At 43.5% G+C, this 23223-nt stretch overlaps 1 long non-coding RNA gene across 1 annotated transcript in view; it reads right to left on the bottom strand.

The window, feature by feature from the left end:
* Positions 1 to 21856, bottom strand: part of LOC109280528 (uncharacterized) — a 112743-nt gene extending 90887 nt beyond the window's left edge. Inside the window, exon 1 of the long non-coding RNA XR_002086894.2 lies at positions 17359 to 21856. This is a non-coding gene — a long non-coding RNA (uncharacterized LOC109280528). The remainder of the gene's footprint in view (positions 1 to 17358) is intronic.
* Between the last annotated feature and the right edge of the window lie 1367 nt (positions 21857 to 23223).

Here is a 23223-nt window from a genome sequence, read left to right as displayed (position 1 = left end):
GAGGTGTGAGAGATCCTGGGATACTGGAGGTCTTCAGCTTGGATGCACATCTGAGGGGAGTGGCCACACCTTAATGGAAGAGGAGCTGGGTAGTATGGATCAGAGATAATCTTGTCCTGGAGCAGCATAGCTTTGAGCTGCATAAGGAGCGCTTAAAACCACTTGAAGGTATTCATGAATGGACAATCCATGGGTCAAAGGCTCCAGAAGCTACCCAAAATTACTGTGTAACAAGGTCCTTATAGACAATGGGGAAGCTGGTTTGAGTCTTAGCTTATGGGAATGCATAGGAGAGTCCAGACCAAAGACCCTCCTAATTAGTGCTGTGCTTTGTAGCGGTGGACTGTAGCTGACAGGAAGAACAGCCCTTCCAACCATAGTACAACATACTGGGTGTCTTCTAATATTTAGCTTAAAATAGCTTGTAAAGCCTGCTAGTTGGTACCAAGCTCTTGAGAGATGATAGAGATTTGGCCTGTCTCCTGACAAGGATCATTTTGCTGAATCAGACACTGTTTAAAAAGGGTGGGGAAAAATGATCTATTTAAAGCTGTGGCTAATACGGTATATACACAGTAAACAGAACATGCCTTCTGAAGCTGGGTTCTTAGCTTCAGATCTTCATACTGAATTAAAAAATTATAACAAAACCCTCAAGCCAGGAACCTGAACACACACTAAGAACATGCCCGAGACAGAGATCCTAAGAGGGCTGGGCTACAATGACATGCATGGAGCAGGAAAAAGTGGGTAAGGCATGCTTTCTAATGGTGGTCCTGGACTTGGTATGGATTATAGATAAGCCCTTGGCTCCATGACAGCAATCTTCTCCTTGCTTTTACTTATCACCTCATCGCAGTGTCCTCTTTGCTCTGGCAACCATTAGGAAATGCATGGAAGTGTTCCTCTTTGAAAATCTTATTTTAGCTATGAGTACAATGTTCACAAGATGGATAACTCCTTTCAGGAAAGAAACCTCAGCCAACCTCCAAAAAAGTATCTTGAAACAAATCAATCTTAAAAAAAAAACACCTCACAGAAGAAGTAAAATATAAAGAAATAAAAACCCCAAAGCCTATCTTCTACCAACACTTACCTCAAATTGGGAGACAGGCCAGAGACTGTGAAGTGCACTAAGCAGGCGCCTACAAACGAGCAATGAGGCTACTCCAACACACTGTAATTACACTGTAATTACAGTGTGTCAGAGCAGACTCAATTAATTGAGTCTGCTGGAGTGTGGTAATTACTGTGCTCCAGCAGATTCCAGCATCTCATGTATCAAGCTTTAAAGCACCCCTGCTGCCATTTTAAGGATGGGAACGCAGATACATGAGACTGTCTGGGTGCTTTAATTAGAGTGGCTCCAAGAGCCCCTCTTGGAGTCAATCTAATTAAAGCACCCCTCTTTCTCCCACTTCCGAAGCACGTGTATAAATGCCCATTGTTATCACTATTCTGCTTCAAAAGTGCTCAGATACTATAATAATAGGCAGTGATGCAAACTTTATGTAAAAGCTAGATGGGCAATCTGGTCCATTCCTTACTGCTTTCCCTGGCTTTGGAAGTCAACAGCCACAAAGGTTTGCAGCTAGACCAGCACTAACTGAGACATCCCAGCCTCTCTGGCCCAGCTATCTTTCCCATCTTATTTACAGTGCTTGAAGATGTACAGAGATGTTTTTTGCTAACACTATGGTCTTAAGTGTCCAGATTGGGTAACAGATTGCGACTCCTATGCTAGAATGGATATCTTTGCCACAATTCACTGCTATAAAGAGATAGAATTATTTAGGGTGTCTATCACCCACCCAGTTTAAGCCGTACTTCTTGTCTGTCATTTAAGTAGGGGGTTAAAATTTCATTATAACCACCACAGTGAGTCATGTGTTAGTACTTTCAGATGTGTAAATTATATTCAAGAGTAGCATTCCAGCTCCTTCAATTGCTCTACCTCCAGTTTGTCTCTCTGTCTCAGTATCTCTGGCCCACACTGTCAGAATAGGCAGTCCACCCTCTCAAGCATGTGAATCCCATTTCCCCTCCTCCAAAACCACCATACACGTGTTTGCTGTTACTTCCAGATGTGTCCACAGCTTGAAAACAGCAATTTGGGAGAGAAGAGAAAAACTTTGAATAAGCTGGGCTGAATTTCCCCCCTCTTCATACTTCCACCTCTGTCCTAAGGAACAGACTGACTGTTCAGTGGAAAACAATGTCTTTTTTTTAAGATGTCTGTTTCTTCTTCAGGGTCAAAATCCTATATGGAGACATCTGACTGCATGCAGGAAATGTATGCAACACAATTCACCCCTTTCATGCCATCCATCTCACTCCCAGATCACTACCTCGGAATTCACTCCTTGAGCACCCTGACCAAATATCAGCTAATGCTTATCTAGTGACAGACCAATGTGTTGTCTTCTCTCTATTGAACTGAATTCAATGCTTGGAGAGGATAGGAAATGATGACCCTGGCAGAACTGGAGTTAGTCTAGACAGCTCCACAGCATGCACCACGTTAGTGCACCTTAATCCTACTATTACCACCCTCCCTGCTGTGCAGTGCATCCAAGACTTGCCCTTCAGAAATGTCCACTGCAGCTCAGATTCCTTGCTCAATATCTAGCATGCAGGTGAGGTCAGCTGGCTACATCAGCTGGCTAAAACCCTCTTTTCCATGTCCTATGCTGTAGAAAGTTGGCATGGCTATACTACATGTGGTTTACTGCCTGGTGGGAGAATCCTCAGCTGGGGAGGTCTGTTGTGTTGTCAGAGCAGTGCAAGGGGGTTAGTCTGTGGAAGGAAATCTAGACCTAACTTTCTTTCTTATAAGCAGCTCCTCAGTAAATTTGCTTCAGGTGTCCCCCAAGACTGAAAATACATTTGTGCATCCTTCCTGTAACAAAGGTTTGTATGTATAGCCCTGTCGTAATGCTGGTTCTTGTTGACATCAAACAGACTCACAGCATGCCCTCCTGCTGCTGCCCTCACCCAAGTCATTCATTGTGAACAAAGGAGATTTCTGGCTATTATTATTTTATTATTCTCATTATTTCATTCATCATTTTAATTTTCCTCTCTCATTCCTGGCCAAGAGAAAAGGCCAGCCTGGCCCACATCTGGAAATGGATTTCTCAACACTGGAACAAAGCACTGCCTCCAAAACCATGGCTCCAAGGCTCCTAGTTGGGCTCTCCCGTTATGGAAAAAGTCCTACAATAAAATCTAATAGGGGAGAAACCAACAAGGGTCAATAAAAATGACTCAGTTTTAATAGTGAATGAGATCCTTTCTGAAGGAATTTTTTTTTTGTCTTTGAATCACCCTGTGACTTCATTAAATGCCACAAAATGGTTCAAACCAGCTACAAAAAAATCCCTTCTTTCATATTCTAGGGGACTTTTCCATAAGAGTAAGACTGAACTTTATCCACATCCATTCAGTGAGCTGAGCTGCCTGTGTTACTCATTATCAACTTGGTGATTTTACCATCCTGTCAACATTTAGTGGTGGGCAGAACTAGGTGAAACAATGTTTAAATTCAGACATTTTTCATGTGCATTCATCCCCAAAGTGTTTCTACATTTTTCAGGTACCATGAAAAGGAAGAAATATTCCTGAGAGATGTTAATAAAATCCTTTGAATGGGCTGAAAATACTACTAAATACCACTAAAACTTTTTTTTATGGAAGCAGCTTTGTAAGTAGAAATTGTCATGAAAATGAATCCATTTTCATCAATAATGTGTTTTGCATTGAAAATCTGAAAAGCAGTTTTCATTGTTGTTATTCTCAGCATCTGAAAACACTCACAATTTCAATGATAGTGGAAGGTGGGTACCGTTAAGACCATTTGCCTTTCACTCTTTAGGGAGAGGTGAAAAAAGGCACTGCTTGGGAAGCAATACTATGGGGGCTATATGAGTAGAAGACTTGGCTAGATCAGCTATATTATGCACGAACCTGAAGACTGGTCTTGCGCACCTCCTCTTTCCATCTCCAGCCTAGGAAGACAAGCTTAAGTCCTGAACTTGGGTCTTCTGCATAGCAATCTATGATGCAGGCATTAACTTTATTAGACCAAGCCTTATAAAAGAAATTGAGTTTTCTGTCGTGGAATCAAAGTAATATAGTAGGGGGAGACCCCTGAATTAGCCAACCTGTCATGGAATCCCTGTTATTCAAGAGTTTTCTAGCCATAAAACAAACTTCTTTCTTTGACATTACTTGAATGCCTTTGGATTTGCTCTTGAGTCACTGACCTAAGTCATCAGGACCCCTGTGATATGTTATGTGGCTGGAGGAGAAGGGCATTACTTAACATTCCCTCCCAAGCAAAAGAGAAAGAAAGATTCCTGGAAAGTTAAGCTACATTCTTCCCAGTAGCTAATTACTTGTGGTGGAGATGGAAGCTAGAATAACCCTACGAGATGAGCTGCTGCCATGTACAATCAAGTCTTAGTCACTCTTCCAATTATTCAGATATATTGTAGAGAAGCAAGGGAAAGAGGACATGTCTGGTTTGCCCTGTGCATATCCATATCTACTTATATTTTCCTTAGAAAGCACTGAATCAAAATTTAGACCAAGAGCCATAAAACAAAAAATACCCTCACCCAACCCTTTCTCCTTTCCAAAGACATAGAAGTGTTCAGAGGAAAAAAGAGCTTGTCAATTTTTTTTTAAAGGATCAGAAATCGTTCTTTAGGAATAAATGGTTCCATGTAAATGTTCATTTTTTTTTCAATTTCTTAAACCCCCCCCCCAGGGTTTTTGTTCCATTTTGTCACCTATTGTTCTTTTTTTTCTTTTTCCTTTCTTTCTCTCCTTCCTCCCAAGTCCTTCCTTTCTTCTGGTGAATGGATAAAAAAGGGAAAGTAGGAGAGGAGTATGATGGAAAATAAAAACAAAAACTGAAAGAACAAAAACATTTTGAAAAAAAAATCAACCAATCAAAATTTTAATCTTTTTGTTTTAGAAACTAAAAAAGTTTCCATTTTTTAATTTTCCTTGTATAATTTATTTATTTTTGCAAAATGTTGATGTTTGGGTGGAAGAAAAGTTTTTTTTTCCAGAATTTTTCATGAAACATTCTTAGCCAAAACATTTGGGTGTGGGGAGTTCAAATCCTGTCTTCCTTGGCTCACACTTACCTTATCTGGAGTTTTTCTGACATATCCACATGTATCATATAGTCATACACCCTAGATATAATTTAGCAATGTATGTAGCCTTACATAGTACACACTTTTTCATGAAGTATTTATAGGCCTGATGTCCGAGAGTTCCAAAAGTGCCCCATGACATTCCCTTATGGCCAGGTCTGGTATCACTATCTTCTTCCTACTTGGGACCTCTTTTGCTTGTATAACATAGGAACTCACTGGCTGCATCTACACGAGATGCTGACTGCGCAGTAGCATTGTGTGACAAAAACCATGGCATGATGCTACTGCACAGTAGTATTAGGCTACTTTGCACTAGCGACACAAAAAAAGACAATTGTCACTGCTACTGTGCAGTAACTCGAATTGCTGTGAAGTCATTTAGTACTTATATAAGCTTGTACTATGGCCACCACACACACCAATGCACTGCTCCATATAGCCTCCATGCATCCAGTCTTCCTAATTCTGCCCGGCTGCACCGGATTTGTCTCCATCAGCCTTTTGCAGCGCACTTCAGTTCTGCACTCCCTGACGCTTTCCTCTATTCTCTATGTGGTCTTTGCAGCCCTCTCCTAATTAGAGCTGCATGTTCCACTTTCCAGGGAATGTGAGAGCCCAGCCCCAGGTTTTCTTTTTTTTCCCAGAGGCTCTCTGAACCAATAGAGCCCCGTTGTGGGAACATGCTACTCCAGGGGCTTGGCGTCACGGTTTCCCACCAAGTGTTTCTTCTCAATTGACCCCAGACCAGCCTCCTCACCTAACCTACACCTGCCATGACATGAGGAAGAGCTTGGAAATTAAACCACACAGGTGAACTCCTTGTGGGGGGAACAGGTAAGTGTTGGAGCATCCTGTTATATTCTCAAAAATGTTATAACCTGTACCATTTTGAAGAAAAGCTTGAGTTCATGATATGAGTTATTCCTTAACAGTTCACAAACCAGAAAACAAATTATAAGAACACCAATGATGGTACACAAAAGTGTTTTTTTTTAAGATCCCATAATTTTCATGCCAATCACATGATTCACTGAAACCACACTCATATACTTGTTTATAGAAGTACTAAATGACTGTGCAGTAATGACTTCACAGTTAGTGTCTCCTGTAGACACGGCCACTGTCTCTCAGTGAGAGGGAGTCATGCTCTGAAGTTTAGAGAGTTGCATGCCCAGCTTCAGGCTCTGCCCTAATCAGGGGTTCACTAGTCCTTGGCCCTTTTCCTTCTAGGGCCATTACTTCCCCCTCTTCAGGGAAGGATAGTAGAAGCTAATACCACCCTCTCCTCTTAGTTCTAAGCCAAGCACTCCATGATTAAGCAGCCAAGGACCGTTCCCACTTAACCCCAACCAAGCCCTTCAACTGCATCTTACGTTATTTGCTTCATAGCCTTTCTTCACACGTTACTCTTCACAGAACTTCTCTAAGCCTGTATCTCTGAAGCCCCTCTAGCTTTTTTCTTAACATCAACTATTTATAAATGGCTGCATGATCACATCTGGGGAAGTAATTATTTCTTTAGAAAAACAATTTATTTTATTTTATAATTATTTATCATTAATTTATTTAGCAAAAAAAAGCAAGTGATTGCTTTGGTATAGTTCTGGGCTCCCTCCCCACTCTGCTCCCCACCATAAGAACATCCTCTGAGTTGCTCTCTGTGAGAGGGTGCTGTTTGATCATATCCTCTTCTCTGTTGCCAAGGTCTGCCCACTCCTCCAGTCTCACTTGCCACAATTTATTTTTAAAATAGAAAAAAGAAGAGTGAATATTATACAGAGGATGGTAGGATAACATCAACCCAAAGTGGTTGTTTGGTTGTTTCACAGGGCTCCTCCTCCCCTACACCCTGTCCCTTTCCTCTCAAGATGCCAGTGAGTGATAGTTGGGTTTTTGGTTGTAGCCCTTGTTGGTCTAAGGACATAGGCAGGCAAGGTTCTTTGAGTAGATGTGACATCTTTTATTACATCTACCCAAAGAACCTTGCCTGCTAATGGCTGATAGTGTCATATAAAGTACAGTTACCAATTCAGTCATCCTGTTTTAGATCAGTTAGTTCCCTTTCTAATGTCCCTTTGGTCCTTAACAAAATCAAATTAAATGAATACTTTAGTCTCACAAAGGACCAGCAAATTCATCAATTGATCAATTATCAGCTTTTGCATTTGGCCGCCCATCGAGGCCCACAATTTATGCTTTAATCAATTAAGTTCAGCTGAAAAACCATCTTCTTATTTATAACAGAGAATCCATTGTCGCAACTTCCACCTGATAAATTGAGGCAATTCAATAAGGTCCATTAATCTTCTGTTGAGTATTGTCTCCCACAGTTCAACACCCAGCCAATTCATAGTCAATGTTCCCCTAATTCATGAATTCCTAGGGAAAAGCAACATGTTCCAAGGAAATCAATTATTAATCCCAGTCCATTAATTTGTGAATGTACATAATAAGGAGCACATTCTGGCATGAATCAAATAATTCTGAGTTTATCAATTCATAAACTTTGACAGAGAAAAAGCTACTCACGTGCTGATGTACACCACTCTGCTCTGCGTTTGGGAGCAGCTGATCCAAGCCAACTTTTAGTTAAAAATATCTTAATTATAAACAAAGCAAAAGGAAAATATGATGGCTCCTGGTTCAACACATACACCGATGCAGTGCTCCATGCGGGCTCTAGGCATCCAATGTTCCTATTGCTGCCTGACTGCACCGGGTTTGTCTCCATCAGCCTTTTGCAGTGCACTTCAGCTCTGTGCTCCTTGATGCTTTCCTCTGCTCTCCACATGGTCTTTGCAACCCTCTTCTAATTGAAGCTGTGTGTCCTCCTCTCCAGGGAATGTGAGAGCCTAGCCCCATGTTTTCTTTTTTTCCCCCAGAGACTCTCTGAACCAATAGAGCCCCATTGTGGGAACATGTGACTCCAGGGAGCTGGCATCATGGTTCCCCACCAAGTGTTTATTCTCAAATGACCCCAGCCCAGCCTCCTCAAACAACCGACACCTGCCAAAATGTGAGGAACAGCTTGGAAGTTAACCCACTGGTGAACTCCTTGTGGGGAGAACAGGTAAGTCTTGGAGCATCCTGTTATAATCTCAAAAATGTTATAGTCTGTGCCATTTTGGAGAAAAGCTTGAGGAATGATACAAGTTGTTTCCTAACAGCTCACAAACTAGAAAACAAATTATAAGAACACCGATGATAATACATGAAAGGTTTTTTTAAGATCCCATGATTTTCATGCCAATTGCATCATTTACTGAAGCCACACTCATAAAAGACTAGCCATACTGATACAGCTCTGGCCCAGAAAGTGAATTCCAACCAGAAGCCCATATTGAATTCAGTGAAGGAAGCATCTCTGAAAGATTTCATTCATTTCTCAAGGAGGAAACTGGGAAATCTATACAGCTACTATGCCTCTTTTCAGCATTGCAGGCAAGACTTTGTCATTCTGTCTACTAAGTAACATCCTGCAAGGAAGGCACAAACAAATCAAATCTAACTTGCTAACACCAGAGCCAAGATTTTTCTCCCTTGAGAATGTGAATGGGGTGGAGTAATTCAGCATGGATGCAAATCTAAGGCCCAGCCTTGCTCTTAATGAAGTCAATGAGATTTTTCTCACTAGATTCAACAGGAGCAGGATCTGGCCTGATGCACATACCTCAGAAATGACTCTTCCAGAAATACAAATTCTCTTTGCTCATACCAAAGCATTCATAGTAAGATTGGACAGCCCTCTGAAGCAGAATACTGGCAGGAGGAAACACTCATAAAAAAATAGAAAACCTTCCCAAAAGCAGCAACATGTATGAAGAATATACTGACCGTTGACAGAAAAAAAGGCTAATAAATTAACACTGTTTCATAACATGATACCTAAGCATTTACAGGAAAAGGGCAAAGGAGTTTTGCTGCCAAAGGAAGAAATTTCTCCAGAAAGTCTAGTCTCTGTGCAGGAGAAAAGAGAATGGATGTTATAACAAAAATGTTGTCTTCTTCTTTCATATGGCTGACTTGGAGCAACAATTAGAAGCCCAGTTTAAGGTTAGTTAACCAGTCTAATGCTCTTGAGGAAAGGGAATGTATATCTGCAATGTCACCATCAAATTTGTATAGCCATCAACTTTGTATAGAGGGCATAGTTCTATTATGTGGTCTGGTCCATAGTTTGATCAGGACTGCCACAGTCATATTTTTGCAGAACTCCTAATATGCCATCTGTGCATCAAGTGACCACGTGAACCATGCCCAGTTCAGATCTGATTTAGAGCCTTCCATGATTTCTGCGGAAGGTCAAAACCAGGAGCCTTTATTGTTGGGTTGGAAATTAGAAGTTTATTCCGAATGGTGGTTTCATTTCATGCTTTCCTCCAAGCTGCTGCACTGTCATGTCCTACAAGGGCTTGTACATGTGTCCAGAAAGGTTTCTGGGAGACCAAGTGTTGAGCTGAGAGGTTCTTTAAATCTCTATGGATGGGGAGGTCTGGACTGTCATTCATGCAGGCGACCTCTCTGTATGTAGCTTCATCACGGCAAATGTCTGGAGAAGCAATATTGGCCAGCAACAGTAACCGTTTAATTGGTATAGATTTCAAGGTGATAGCATGCATTGCAGAACTGAATTGGATATTCATGCATTTGGTATGAGTGCTAGCAGCCAAGACAAGTGCACAGTACTCAGCCATTGAGAAGACCAGTGCCATAGCAGAGGTGCAGACTACTCCAGCAGTGGCACCCCAGCTCATTCAAGCTAATTTTTGCACTATGTTCACTTGTCTCTTAGTCTTTGCAGCTATTTTTCACAGATAATTATTACAAGTTAAGGTGCAGCTGAGTGTCACACTTAGTTAGGATGGAGTTGGATCATGTTGTAATTTTTCTGCAAAACAAGTAACATTGAGATGAGCATATGCTTTGTGTTTGTTGAGGTGAAATGCTGAGAAGATGAACTTAGTTGCATTTGGTCACAGCCTCCACTTGCAGAAATATTCTGCCATTTTTGACAGGTCTAATGTCAGCATGTCTTTAATCTGTTTGAAGGTCCTTGCCTGAGTGGTTAGTGCCTGGTCATCGGCATATGCAAATTTCCTTGAAGAGGTAGCAGGCATACCACTTATATAATACTGCTTATCTCTTATATAAATGTTGAAGAGAGTTCGGGCAAGAACACTTCCCTTAAAAAGGTCATTATTTAGAGTCCTTGGTCTGTTTCCTTTGTCTCAGAGGTAGACATGCATCCATTAGTTGCCCAGAAATGTCTACAAAAGGTGAAGCAGTCTGGTGCATGGGAGAAGGCAGGACAGTTTTTGCAACAGACCATGCTTCTAAACAGTATCGTATGCTGCAGAAAGGTCAATGAATGCAGTGCCGGTCTGAAGGTTGTGCTGGAAGCCACCCTCAATGTTTGTGTTGAGGACAAGCACTTGGTCACAGCAGCTTCAGTGTGGCATAAAACCACCTTGTTCTTAGGGGATGGACACCTTGGCAATTGAGCTAATCCTTCAGAAGATGAGCTACTCCAGTAGTTTGTAAGTTGTACAAAGTAATGATGTTGGCCTGTAGCTCCTGGGATCACTGGCTGGTTTCCCTGGTTTCAGCGGAGCAATAAACATTGATTCATGCCAGATTCAAGGAATTTGGCTGCTCTCCATCACATTTGAATATAGGCACGAAAGCCACTTTTGAGCCATCAGTCTGAGATGGTGGAGGAAATCTGGAGGGATTCCATCTTTCCCTGCAGCCTTCCCTCTTTTTGTTGCAGTCAGACCATCTCTAAGTTCCTCAGTAGAGAGTGTCCGAGAGTTCAAAGCCAGTTGGCCACTAACTCCTTCAGCTGCTGCCTGATGTCCTACTTGTAATACTTGTCAAGTGGTCCCTTTGTGTTCATGACCAGCTTTATGGTGACAGCATCCAGTTTAACCTGCGGGTTCACAGCTTCACTCAGTTGCTCTGAGTTTCCTCAGAAGGTTCCAGGCTCGGCAGCTTGAATGTGTGAAATCCAAGTATTTCACAAATCCCATCCATTTCTGGTGTCTGGTGGTGTCCAGGGACACAAGCAAGGCTGTTACCAGTGCAGGATCCCCGAACTATTGCTATTGTTGGAAGAGGCTCTCACACTCGGAGTTCTAACAAGGGATGTAGGACTCCCTGTATCCATGCAGGATGTTGTTTTTTGCAGCTGTGATGAGAAGAGCTGCAAAGTGATCATACTCCCTTGGCACTGGGGCGATTTGGTGAATGGTTTTTTCAACCTCAGCTGGAAACCTGGACCAGTCTGCCCTGCCATGGTTCTGCCTCGCCACCTGTTTTGACTGCATAATAGGGATTTTGATCCCAACATCGCTGATGGCTGGCCAAGGTAGGCTGTGTGGGAAATCCAAAAGCACATTTCTAGATACAAGGAAAGGGGCAGCATCCCTGTTAGTCTAAATGAATGTGAGGTTCAAATTATAGCCCTGTCCCCACCTCGCAGACCTTAAAGTACAATGTTTAGCATTGTTCACAAGCTGTACATCCTCTGCTGACATCCAGTCTGTAAAGGCTGTCCTGATTTCATCATTGGCTTAAGACCAGTGTGGCAGGCATGCCGGTAGCAGCCCAGCTTGGTGGTTCAAAAGGGCTCCGAGCCATTGGTGGAACTTTCCCACCAATCAGGAGACGATGGAGGAGAGGCTGCCCCACCCCTGCCCAGGGTGAGGGAAGGAGCCTGGACCTGGGTGAGGACCCTACTGCCCCTCACCCTGACTGGTCCTTTTTGCAATCCATCCAGGGGTGGAGCCTCCAGAGGCTATAAAAGAACAGCGTGCCCGGCTCATGGACACTGCTGCGAGGGATGGAGAAGAGGAAAGATGGCCTAAAGAAGAGCTGGGAAGAGCTGCCCAGTGGAGTGAATGTGGTGGCCCCACAAGAGCCTGAAGACCCCTTCTCATTACCGGATGGGGAGCAGTGAGAAGTGCAGCCCACAGCAGCGCCGCTGAGAAGCACCACAGTGGTGCACAGCTCAGTGCATGGGGTGAGACCCTGGAGGCTGTATGAGGCAGCTCGGGTCCACCCCTGGTGTGCGGCCAGAGGCACAGCGCATGGGGCAGTGTATGGGGTCAGTGTATGGGGAAGCTTGGGTCCACAACCCCTAGTATGAGGCCAGGGGCCCAGTGCAGGTGGTGCTGCACAGAGGGTCTGGGAGCAGATCAGGGCTCTGGGAGCCAGATGAGGTGGCTTGGGTCCGCAATCCCTGATACAAGGCCGGGGTCAGTGCACAGTGAGGTCCAAGTGGAACTGAGGACCCAGAGCTGTAAGAGGCAGCTTGGGCCTTCAACTCCTGGCATGAGGCCAGGAAAGCTCAGTGCAGGTGATGCTGCACAGAGGGTCCAGGAGTGGACCCAGGTCCTGGAAGCTGCATGGGGCGGCTGGGGCCTGCACTCCCCTGGCAAAAGGCCAAGCAAATGAACCCCAAGCCTTGCACAGAGAGCCCTGGCATGAACTGAGATCCTGGAACCCAGCAAGGCGCTTTGGGGCTGCAACCCTGGACAAAGGAGTTAAGCCAGCAGTGCAAACCACAGTGCACAGGGCCACCAGGGCCAGCAGGCCCAGAAGGAGAAAGAAACTGTTGGAGCCTCAGCAGAATCAGTCACTCACTTGGGGAGAGACAAGGACCCTCCACCCTGCTCCCTGGAGTATGAGTTCCCAGGGAAGAGGATTTCCACCAGGTGGGCGGGGGAGGGAGGAGTCCACCTGTGTCAGTGGAGCTGACCCTTCAAGGGGAAGCCTAGACGGGCAGGGTTTATATTATAGTTTTTTAGGGACACTTTGGCTGGGCTGGGGAAAACCTAAAGGGCACAAGGGGAGTTTCTTCCCCTTTCCCCCTCCCCCTCTCTCCCCCCCACCCCAGCTAAGGGAATGCAGCCAAGGCTCCAGAATGGTCTGGGCCTTGGGGGGGGGGGGGGGGGGGGGGTTAATAAAAATTAGCTATATTCAAAGGGGGTTATGCCTTTTATATTATGAATAGGCATCCTGTATTATATAGTTTATATTTTATGTTTTATGAGTGCGAGTTGATAAAGTCTAAACTGAAGAGGTATATTAAAATCATTAATCTGATATAATGAGGCTAAGTAGCAATAGAGTATGCATGTATTATATGTATATTTTAATGTTTAAGTAGATTTGGATCTGATAGAACGTAAAGTTGTAAGACAAGTATTGAAAATTAAATATAGTTCTTAGTGGGATAGTTACCTGTATCCTGAGGGGAATATAGGACTATGTAAATATTACCTATATTCTTGATAGTGTAAATGTTTTGTTATATATGTATATTCTTGTGACACCCTTGTTGATATTTATGGTTTACTTCGATTTACCTGTTTGCTATTTATTCTAGGTTAGTAAATTTCCTGTGTAGTGTGAAGCTGTTGAGATGGGGTAATCCTTTAGTTGCTATTTATAGAATATAGTATTGTATAAGTGATCATATATTGTATATGTGTTTATTAACATTATTTGTCTGTAAATCTTATATATAGTAATAAATTTGTATACAGTTAAGATGTAAACTGTGGATCTGACTGTCTATGGGGGAGGGAAAACTGCATGTAGCCAGAAGTTCTCCCACCACAAAGCACCTGCCCTGCCAACATCTCCCTTCAACTGGAGAAGGGAGTATACAACCAGGTACACCCAGGTAACACCTCCGTTCCATATGATGACTGTTGAAGTCTCCGACATATACAGATAAGTGTTCAGGAGTCGGTAGGGCTGGATGGGGCCATTTTTCATCGGATGGCTTCTAAATGTTAACAGCTATCCATTTACCAAGCTTGATGTATGTCATGCTAATGCCTTGATTTTCAGTGGACAATAGTTTTGTGTAGTCAGATATCTCATTCTTCACATAGACTGCAAGACCATATTTTGGGTTGTAAATGTTGGTGGCAAGCTTATAGCCATCTATCTTATAGAGGCAGGCTTGTTCCTTGCTCTTAACATGGGTGTCCTGAAGTGCTAGGATATCAGTCAAATTTGTCTTTAGCATCTTTCCCAAAGTCACACTTGGCTCTCAAAAGACCCTCAACATTCAGTTGGCAGATTCATGTCCCAAGGCCTAATCTTCTGAATGAAGGACAATTAAAAAGGCCCTTAAAAGGGCTTTTTTTATTTCTATGGTTGTTGCTCCATCGACCAATAGGCCATTGGGCATCCAGTTGTCATTGTGATGACATTAGTTGTTGATGTTCCTATTTTGGACTTCCATGTAGCAGGGTGGGCCATGAGCAAGCTATCATCTTCCAGCCCATACTTCAAAAATGTTCAGTCCTGGCTTAACAAGTTTCCCAGCCTGGCTTCCCATCAGGCTCTGACCACCTCAACCTCACTTCTGGACTTTCTGGGTCCTTCTTCCTCACAGTTATCTCACCTGCCACAACTTGATATTATAGTTTCATAGGGAGGGTACCCCCAGGAAGCAGATGCAAGTTTTGGGGTTGGTCCTTGTCTGAACTCAGGCCCTTCTAAGCCTTGCGTCACTTTTAATCTGGCTGGATCCTGCTGCCTGCACCATGACCCTAGGTTCTTGGGTTTCTGCTCTAGCCCCTCACTGGCCCTGAGCCACTTGGCCCCTAGGCACACCCCTGGCAGTCACAGGAATTATGCTCCCTGTGCTCACTCCCCATGTCTGCAGATATCCAGTCCTCCGACAAGCCACAGTTGAATGTATCTGGACTTCTGCATGTATTCAACATCCCAGGGTTCAGGGCCCCAGAATCTCTCTGAGCTGGGTGCCTCTGCCACACCCCAGTGGCCTCCAATCCACCCCTTATATCCACACTGGTCCTCTGGTTTAAACATAAATAAAAAACATGAGCATCTGCTCTGAAAACACCAAGATCACCAAGCTCACTGTTTCCTTGTCATGGTTAATCTCACCCCACAGTAGCACTAACACAAAGGTCAGAGGTACTTAGTCTTCACTGCTCCAGGTGCAGGGTCCCATCCATCCTCCTGTGACACAGTTTTCCACCTGTAGGCTGCCCAGGTAGATTCTGCCCAGGGGATCTGCCTCCTCCAGCTCCTATAATCTGACTGCCTTTCTGGGAGCCTTATGAGTTGCCCCAAGCCTACCAATTGCTATCTGCACCTGGGGTCAACAGCTACTTTACTTAAGGCTCCCTTTGTCAGTATGAGACAGTTCAGAGGAGTAGGGATGGCCTGTGGGCTCCAGGCCCCTCCACCCTTCAGTAAAGGGGCAAGACCCTATTACAGATGTATAAATGGAAATGAAGGGAGAAAAGGAAAGCCAGGGCATGAATAAGGATTGTGAGGGGGTGGACCTAGGAAAAGGGGCAAAGAGCAGCAAAAGGAGGAATGAAGCTGAAGAAACAGACAAAGTTAAAAGGAATGAATGAGGAAAACAAAGAGAGACCCACGGACTAGCAAACTTAGCAAAGTTTCACCTTGTGTTACATCATAAGGTCTCTATGGGCCTTAGAAGTTACCTTTTTTGTGCAGTCAGTGCCCCTGAAAGTGCTCTACAGCCATGCCATGATAGACGTACATGGCTGCACAGCACTTTTAAAGTGGCTTCTCATGTGAAAAATTAACCCACCTTAAATGAGGTATCAGACGAAGGTGCTCTAAAGTAGAGCAGCTTTGGGACTTGTGTTCCCAAGGGTTAATTTGTCATACGATCGGGACTGGACTACATCAGCCCAGCCCCATCCCCCAGGCTGTCAGCAGGAAGGAAGGGGGCAGAGGAGAGGAGGAAGCTAAAAGTAGCAAGATGCTGGCTAGGGTTTGCCCAGTCTGAGCTGCAATGGAGGGTGGAGGGGGCAGGTGGTTTCGGAGTCCCCCACCTCATACCCTAGGGCAGGCAAACCCCAGCCAGTGTCTTGCTGCTGCTGCTTTTCTCTTCCCCTGCTGCTAACCGCCCTGGAGTGGGCGTGAAAGGGGGCAAGGTTGGAAAAAGGAGTGGCTCCTCAGCTGGCTGCTCACCTGCAGGCAGGCTTGAAGCCCCTCTGACCCAACAGGCAAACATCTATTGAGTTGGGGATGGGGGTGTTCTAACTCATGGTGCTTTATGTAAAGTGCCATAAGTTAGAGCGGGGGCCTGCACATCTGTCAGCACCCTATCTGGGGCAATCCCTTTTTGAAGTATGGGTCCCACAAGCTGATATGGAAAAGTGGATGGATAAGGGTATTGTACATGTAAAACAGCTTCTAGTAGGAAATCATATTAAATTCTTTCCTGAGTTATGGGATGAAGGTAACCTTCCAAAACCAACTAAATGGTAATATATGTGGTTGCAAGTATTAGAAAATCAGTTTGGACTTGAGGCTGTGGGTGTAGCAAATATACCAGATATATTATTTTTTTGCCTTGAGATCTGTTTCTCTTCCACATCCCTTGCCATCACTGTATGAATATATAATGTAAGACTATTTACTATAATACAGACTATTTACAACTGAAGCAGAATGAAGACCTAGGTATTCCATATGACAGAATCCCAGTGGAAATTAGCAATTCACAGCATTCAAACATCAACAAGTGATCTTGGACTTTATCTTATACAACAAAAATAATTTTTCATCTATACTTCGCTCCCTCTAAACATAAAAATTAAATATACTTCCAGTAAATACATGTTGGAGATGCAATGCACTGCAAGCATCATTTGGTCACCTGTTTTGGTTATGCCCTATTATCAACTCTTTTTGGAAAGAAATCATACCTACAGTTAACAGGGTTTTGAACACGGCATGGATACCTTTGGAAGAGTAGGACACCTCCAAAGGTAAAATGGTTGCAATCTGGTACAATGAGATGGCACAGCTGGCATGTATGGAAAGAGTCACACTTAGCAGGCTAAACTGCTTTAAAATGTTTAATGCAATCCAGAAAGAATTCTTGGAGTATTTTGGTGATTAAAATATTAGTCCTTGCATACTTTTCTTCTATCCCTCCCCCTTCTTCTACCTCACCCTCTTTTGATTGTTCCTTTCCCCTTTATTACTTATTGTGACAGACATTTACATAGTTCATATATAGTTGATAAATATATTTCTGAAGTTTCTATTACATTTACAAAAATAAGAGAGAGAGAGAGGCATCCAGGGAAGGCTGAGAAAGAATGAGAAGAGTAAAAAAAGGCTAGGAAACCTCCCTGGCCACAGCCTGACTCACCCTTGCCAGATCCATTAGCATCTCCTTTTCACGGCAGATTCCAATTCTCTTCCCTCACAGAAGCAGCAGATAATAAACAAGTCTGCCAACAGAATAAGCAAAACATTAGGATGCCTGCTGGACCAATCAGGGCAATGCAAATGGAAAGAACACATCAGTTCCCATTATTAATATGTTCTATATTAGTGTCATTATAGATAATTACATGAATTGGTTTCACAGCCTGAGCCTTCCTTGGCCTGTTCCAAACAGTAATCCCAGTGATTCATGACCAGTGGTTACATAACATGGATTGTCAACGAGTTAATTGTGCACATGGAAAAGGCTCTCAAGATACATGTGTGTACAGTGAGTCACTTTAGATTCTCTGGGTTGACATTTGCATCCTGGGCCAAGTTTGCCTGTGATACACAGGCATTTCTTGTGAGGTTTCCAGATTGCACAGGATGGGTATTGACACTAGAGCATACAGGGTAAGGGGGAAAAAGGTGCCCCTCAGATATCCAGTTTCTGCTTAGAGTAGCAAATTGCCTTACCACAGCAAAACATACAAGAATGCAGGCAGACCCTCCACGTATAGAAGCTGTGCTCACAGGCTGGAAATAGAAAAAAAAAAAGAGCAGCACAAAGCCCAGAAAGGAATGGTTGTGACATTAGAGGGACTGAAATGAGGAGAGATTTTACTTCCACTCCACAAGATAGCAAAGAGTGTGATAGAGAGAGATTCCCTTAAGTTCTAAAGAACCATAAAAGGACTTTCCTTTCCACAGCAAAAAAAAAAAGACAAAAGCACACAACCCTGGGACAAGTAAAAGATACAGCAGCAACAGCAGTAGGACATGGAATCATGTCTGAAGCTGAATCAGAGAAGAGCCAAGGAGACATAAATAATCCTTGGCAGGTAATGGGGAAGAATGACCTTGAAACATGGGGAAGCCACATCAGCAGAACATCCATGGTGTATTGTAACTACCACTGGCAAAGACCAAAAATCCCTGTCCTTGCACAGCTTGTCACACCAACAGAGATGTCTTTATTTGATTTGATTTGCATCACCTGTCAAGAAGGCATTGCAACAGAGAAGAGCAAGCCAGGCATGGCCATGCCACCTCCACCTCCTGGACAGTGTCAGAAATAGGAGCAGGTTCTAGAAGAGAATTGACAACTCTCTCCCTCTGCCTGTCTCAGGACCCGAGTAAGAGATAGGCCACCTCTCCTGAGCGAGGCAGACTCTGAAGGCAGCCACTCTGATTTCAGCAATCTCCTACCAGATCTTCAGTAAATCTTTTCCAAAAGAGTTACAAGAATGAGGACTTCTCCTGACCACAATCATGCCTTCTGCAGTAAATGAAAAGCAGTACATGAAAGAGGCAGAAAGAATGTAAACTGGCCAAAACTGGGGGCAAACACATTTTTTCACTGCAAAAAGTTTGTTTGGATCAACTGAAGCAATTTGTGAATTTAGCTAGGTTTGTGTGAATTATTTCAGTCAAAAAAAGGTGGGGAAATATCCAAAAAAGTAAAAAAATTGAATAGAGACTTTTATGTCTTGCTTGTTTTTAATTTTTAACCGGTGTTTTGCTTCAAAACTTGCTTAATTTTAATTTTTCTAAAAAGCATAATTTTCCTCCTTAAAACCTACCAAAATACTTTTGCCAATCTGTTTTTTTTTCAGGTTTCTGTTTCAGCAGAGAAACTGGAAATAACTGGGATCAATCCAAAATGACTCTTTTCTCCTCATTTTTAGGTTCACTGAGTAAACTGAAAAGGCAATTATTTGCCCAGCTCTAAAAAAACCCAAACCACAACTAATGTCAGCAGCAGCAATTGAGGATGATTTCTACCATGGCTCATTAATGGGGCTTGAGGTGACTTAAGAGTCCAATCTTTGAGCCACAGAGCTGTCCACAGAAGTTGCAGGCCTTTCTGAAGAGGAGAGTAGGTCGTGATTTCTCTCCTTTTCCTTTCTCTGCTCTCTCTTCTCTGCTTTGAGGGCAAGATGCTTTACCTCAAAGCAGGCTGCCACTTGGTTGAGGTTGCAGCACTACTGGAGCTGGTTAGCAGCCAGTTCCTCCCAGCTTTTGATATCAGGATCCATTTTCTTGAGGTATACCTTCAATATGTTCTTTTAGCATTTCCTCTGGCTGCCATGAGATCTCAGGCTGCAATTAAGCTGGGAGTAGAGCACTTGCTTTAGGAATTTAAAGTCAGGCATCCACATACAGTGTCAGGTCCAGTGAAGTTGATGCTTGAGCATCATTGACTCAATGCTGGTAACGCTGACTTCAGCAATGTACTCACCCAGTGGTAAACAAGACTGATGCACAGACAACCAACAAGGGAATCCTTCAAAGTCATCATGTCCATTCAGGGCTGTAGGCACAGACAAGAACCTGCTGCAAATGCAGACAGTATTGAAGGCATCATGGGAACATACCTGTGTATTTAAGATGGGATTTATATGGGCAGTCAGGGCCGATTCCTGGATTGTTTCTGACAGTAATATCACTCAGTTTTACTGCAGCCAACCTTCTTTTTTATGGGACAGAATCTTTTAGACTGGCTCCCCACAGAAACAGTGCAAGAAGTCCTCATATATACTGACCAATGTACTTACACCCATTCCAGCAGTTCCCAAGCACCTGATAATGATTCTTCTGTCATTCCTATTCACTCGTAATTCTTGTCATGTTACTTAAAGCCTGATATAGACACTGAGAAAGGTGTTCTCCTTGTCTGTGACCCTCTATCTGTGGACCATATCAGCCTCGCCGTGATTATGGCCACTGGGGTTCACAGCTGCTAACAATGGTACTCTCTTTTATTCATCCTGCACCATAGTGAAATTAGTAAGAGTAATGTAAACGTAAGGAGTGTCTAAGGTGGGGCTTCCCAACCTCTTCCTCAGCATGACCCCATTTAAACACTGGAATTTTTATGTAACCCCAAAATGATGCAGGCAAGAGCAACAAGGAATCAAATTTCCACTTTCGTATCTTGCACTCCTTTCATTTCTCGTTCTCATCCTGGTCATTAGTTTTACTGCTAGAACTGAAAGCAGAAATGTTTTGGAGAAAAACATTCACATTTGATTTCTCTGACCTGTAAAACGTATTTCAGCCAGCCAGTATCAACATACTGATTTTACATCAGCTTCCTGTAACATCTTGCTTTGGAGCTACAGCTGTCATGAATGGACGAATAACTGCCATGCGTGAGAGTTGCATATACATAAACAAGAAGCGTATTCATCATAATTGGTCAACACTGTCGAGCATCTTTGCTACCCCGTTTTTTATGCAAGTTTGGATACTGTTGGTCTAAGGGCAACTCTAATTTGCACTCATGTGCTTGGTTAGGGCATGAGAGAAGATATAGCACAGTAGGTTGGACCTACCTACTCCTCTACTTACCACAGCTGTAGCATTTGGGCCCTGTGGGCATCAGGTTTGCAGTAAGGGATGCCCCATTCTTGTACTACGAAAGCATGTTGGCATGACATATATACCACTGCAGCAGTATTTTAGTGCATCAAACCCTCTATTTCCAGTGTCTTGTACACCAGAGGAATAACTGGGCAGGTGGACCTTCCCATTTCTATTTGTTACTTCTTTAGCTTAGCACACCGGACAGACCAGCTTATAGGAAAATATCTCTTGGGGACCGTGCAATGAACTCCAGTTCCTCCCACACCAGTGCTGACAAATCCACAGTTAATGTGCATGCAGTGCTTTGAACATGTAAAGCACTATATAAATGCTAAGTATTACTATAATGTTCCCCTCCTTGTTGTCAGTTCCCTCACTAACACATGTACACCACCTTCCCCACCTCCCTTTTTAGCACATTCACAGCATCAGAAAGTACCCTGTTTTCATACACCATGGCCTTTGCCATCTGATCCTTCAGCCCTCAGAAGCTTTAAATAGTCAGCATTATTATGAAGGCATGTTAGAGCTTGTTCCTAATCACTCCAGGAATAATCCTTGATAGCTCATTGAGTGTATGTGCGTGTGTCCCTGTAACAATGTGTCCCAGCCCTGGCCCTGCTTGAGGTCACTCCTCGAAAAGGAGTCAAAGCCCAGTTCCTGATAGATGAATTAACTGCATATCACAGGAGACCCATACAGCACTGGCGCCATAGTTTCGTCTCTCAATGCTATCTATGTGTACAGTAAAGCTCTTTTCAGAGAATCCCTAAAATAAGAACTTACCTTCAGAAAAGAACAGAATGATCACATAGTGATCTGATAGAGTTTTGCCCAGGCTCTTTCTTTAATTGTGAGGGCACAGAAAAAAAATGCAGCAAACCAAAGGACCAAAAAAAAAAGCATTCATTCTCACTGCCTCATGGGCTTGCTCTTTTACATGGTACACAATAATTCCAGTGTTGCATGCTGAAAGGCAAGCCACCTCTTCTACTGTGGGTATAAATCTCTATACAGAATGTCTGCCACCAAACTGTTTTCACACTAACTATATTTCTTTAAAAGGCCAAAATAAAAAAGGAAAAGGAAGAAGTAATATGTTTCTTACTAACCCAATTTCCTGTGGGTTGCAGAATGTCTGTGATGTCAGTGTAATCCAGGCAGAGAAGCAGTGTAGGGGAACCTATACAGAGAGCATTCAATATGAGGAGAGACTAAATAGGTCAGGACTTTTCAGCTTAGAGAAAAAGATGAGGAGAGATATGGGGGTCTATAAAATGAAAGATGACTGAGGGGAAGAAATGCTAGGGACCTATAAAACAGCATGGAGAAAGTAAATAAGTATTTACTACTTTTTCTTTTCCACAATACTAGAACTAGGGGACATACAAGGAAATTATTAGAAGGCAGGTTTAAAACAAAGGGAAATTATTTTTCCCACTATGTAATCACAGGAAAATAGGGCTAGAAGGGACCTCATGAAGTCATAGAGTCCAACCTTCTGTTCAAAGCGTCTGAGTTCCCCAATTAACTTGGGGAACTCATTGCCATATGTTACAGCAGCTGATCATTTAATCAGGTTCAAAAGAGGATCGAAGAAATTTATGAAGTAAAGGACCATCAGTGGTTATTAAACATTATAGTTAAAGTTGCAGACTTTAAATGAGGACTTCTTAGGTCCCTGAAAATGCTGGAAGCTATAAGGGCAGAGGGGCAAGGGAAAGCTCAGTCTGGACAGTTCCTGCATAAATACTCTTACCATCTGCCCCGTGGCACTGAGAGGGGCAGGATACCAGGCAAAATGGTCCCGGGTCTAAACCAATCTGGCCTTTCTTAAGTCCTTTGGCTTCTAGGTGCAACTACACTGGGTGTGTCTACACAAGATGCTTCACTGCACAGTAAAGTTAATTATCCTATAGTAAGTGTCTGCATCTACACATGCAGATGCTTACTGCGCAGTAATTGGCTCTAATCGCAAGTAAATTTGCTACCTGCAAATGCAAGTAGCAAATTTACTTGACATTACTTACTGAGCAGTAGCACACATGTAGATGTTTGATCAGAAGCAAATGTGCTCCTGTTCAGCCAGGCAGCAGGGGGTGGGAGTTTGCTCCCAGCCTCCAGGAGCTGCCTGCTGCCAGGGTGGGCTTTGCCACTGAAGCCTGGGCAGGGACAATGTCCCACTGCCCTGGAAGCAGGGAGCTCCTAGCCTCCACTCCACAATCATAGGGTCAGGGCTGGCAGATCCTTATCTCCCAGCCTGTGTCCCACAGTCATGAAGCCAGGACTGAAAGATTCTTATCTCCCAGCACCAGCCCCATGGCCATGGGGCCAGAGCTGGGAGATCCTTATCGTCCAGCGCCAGCTCCGCAACTATGGAGCTGATGCTGGGAGAGAAGAATCTCCCAGCAGTGGCCCCGTGACATGGAGCTGCTGT

Source organism: Alligator mississippiensis, chromosome 2, assembly GCF_030867095.1.
Source record: "Alligator mississippiensis isolate rAllMis1 chromosome 2, rAllMis1, whole genome shotgun sequence".
NCBI lineage: Eukaryota > Metazoa > Chordata > Crocodylia > Alligatoridae > Alligator > Alligator mississippiensis.
The sequence above is the reverse complement of the archived record's forward strand: the minus strand, read 5'-3'. Positions and strand labels throughout refer to the sequence as shown.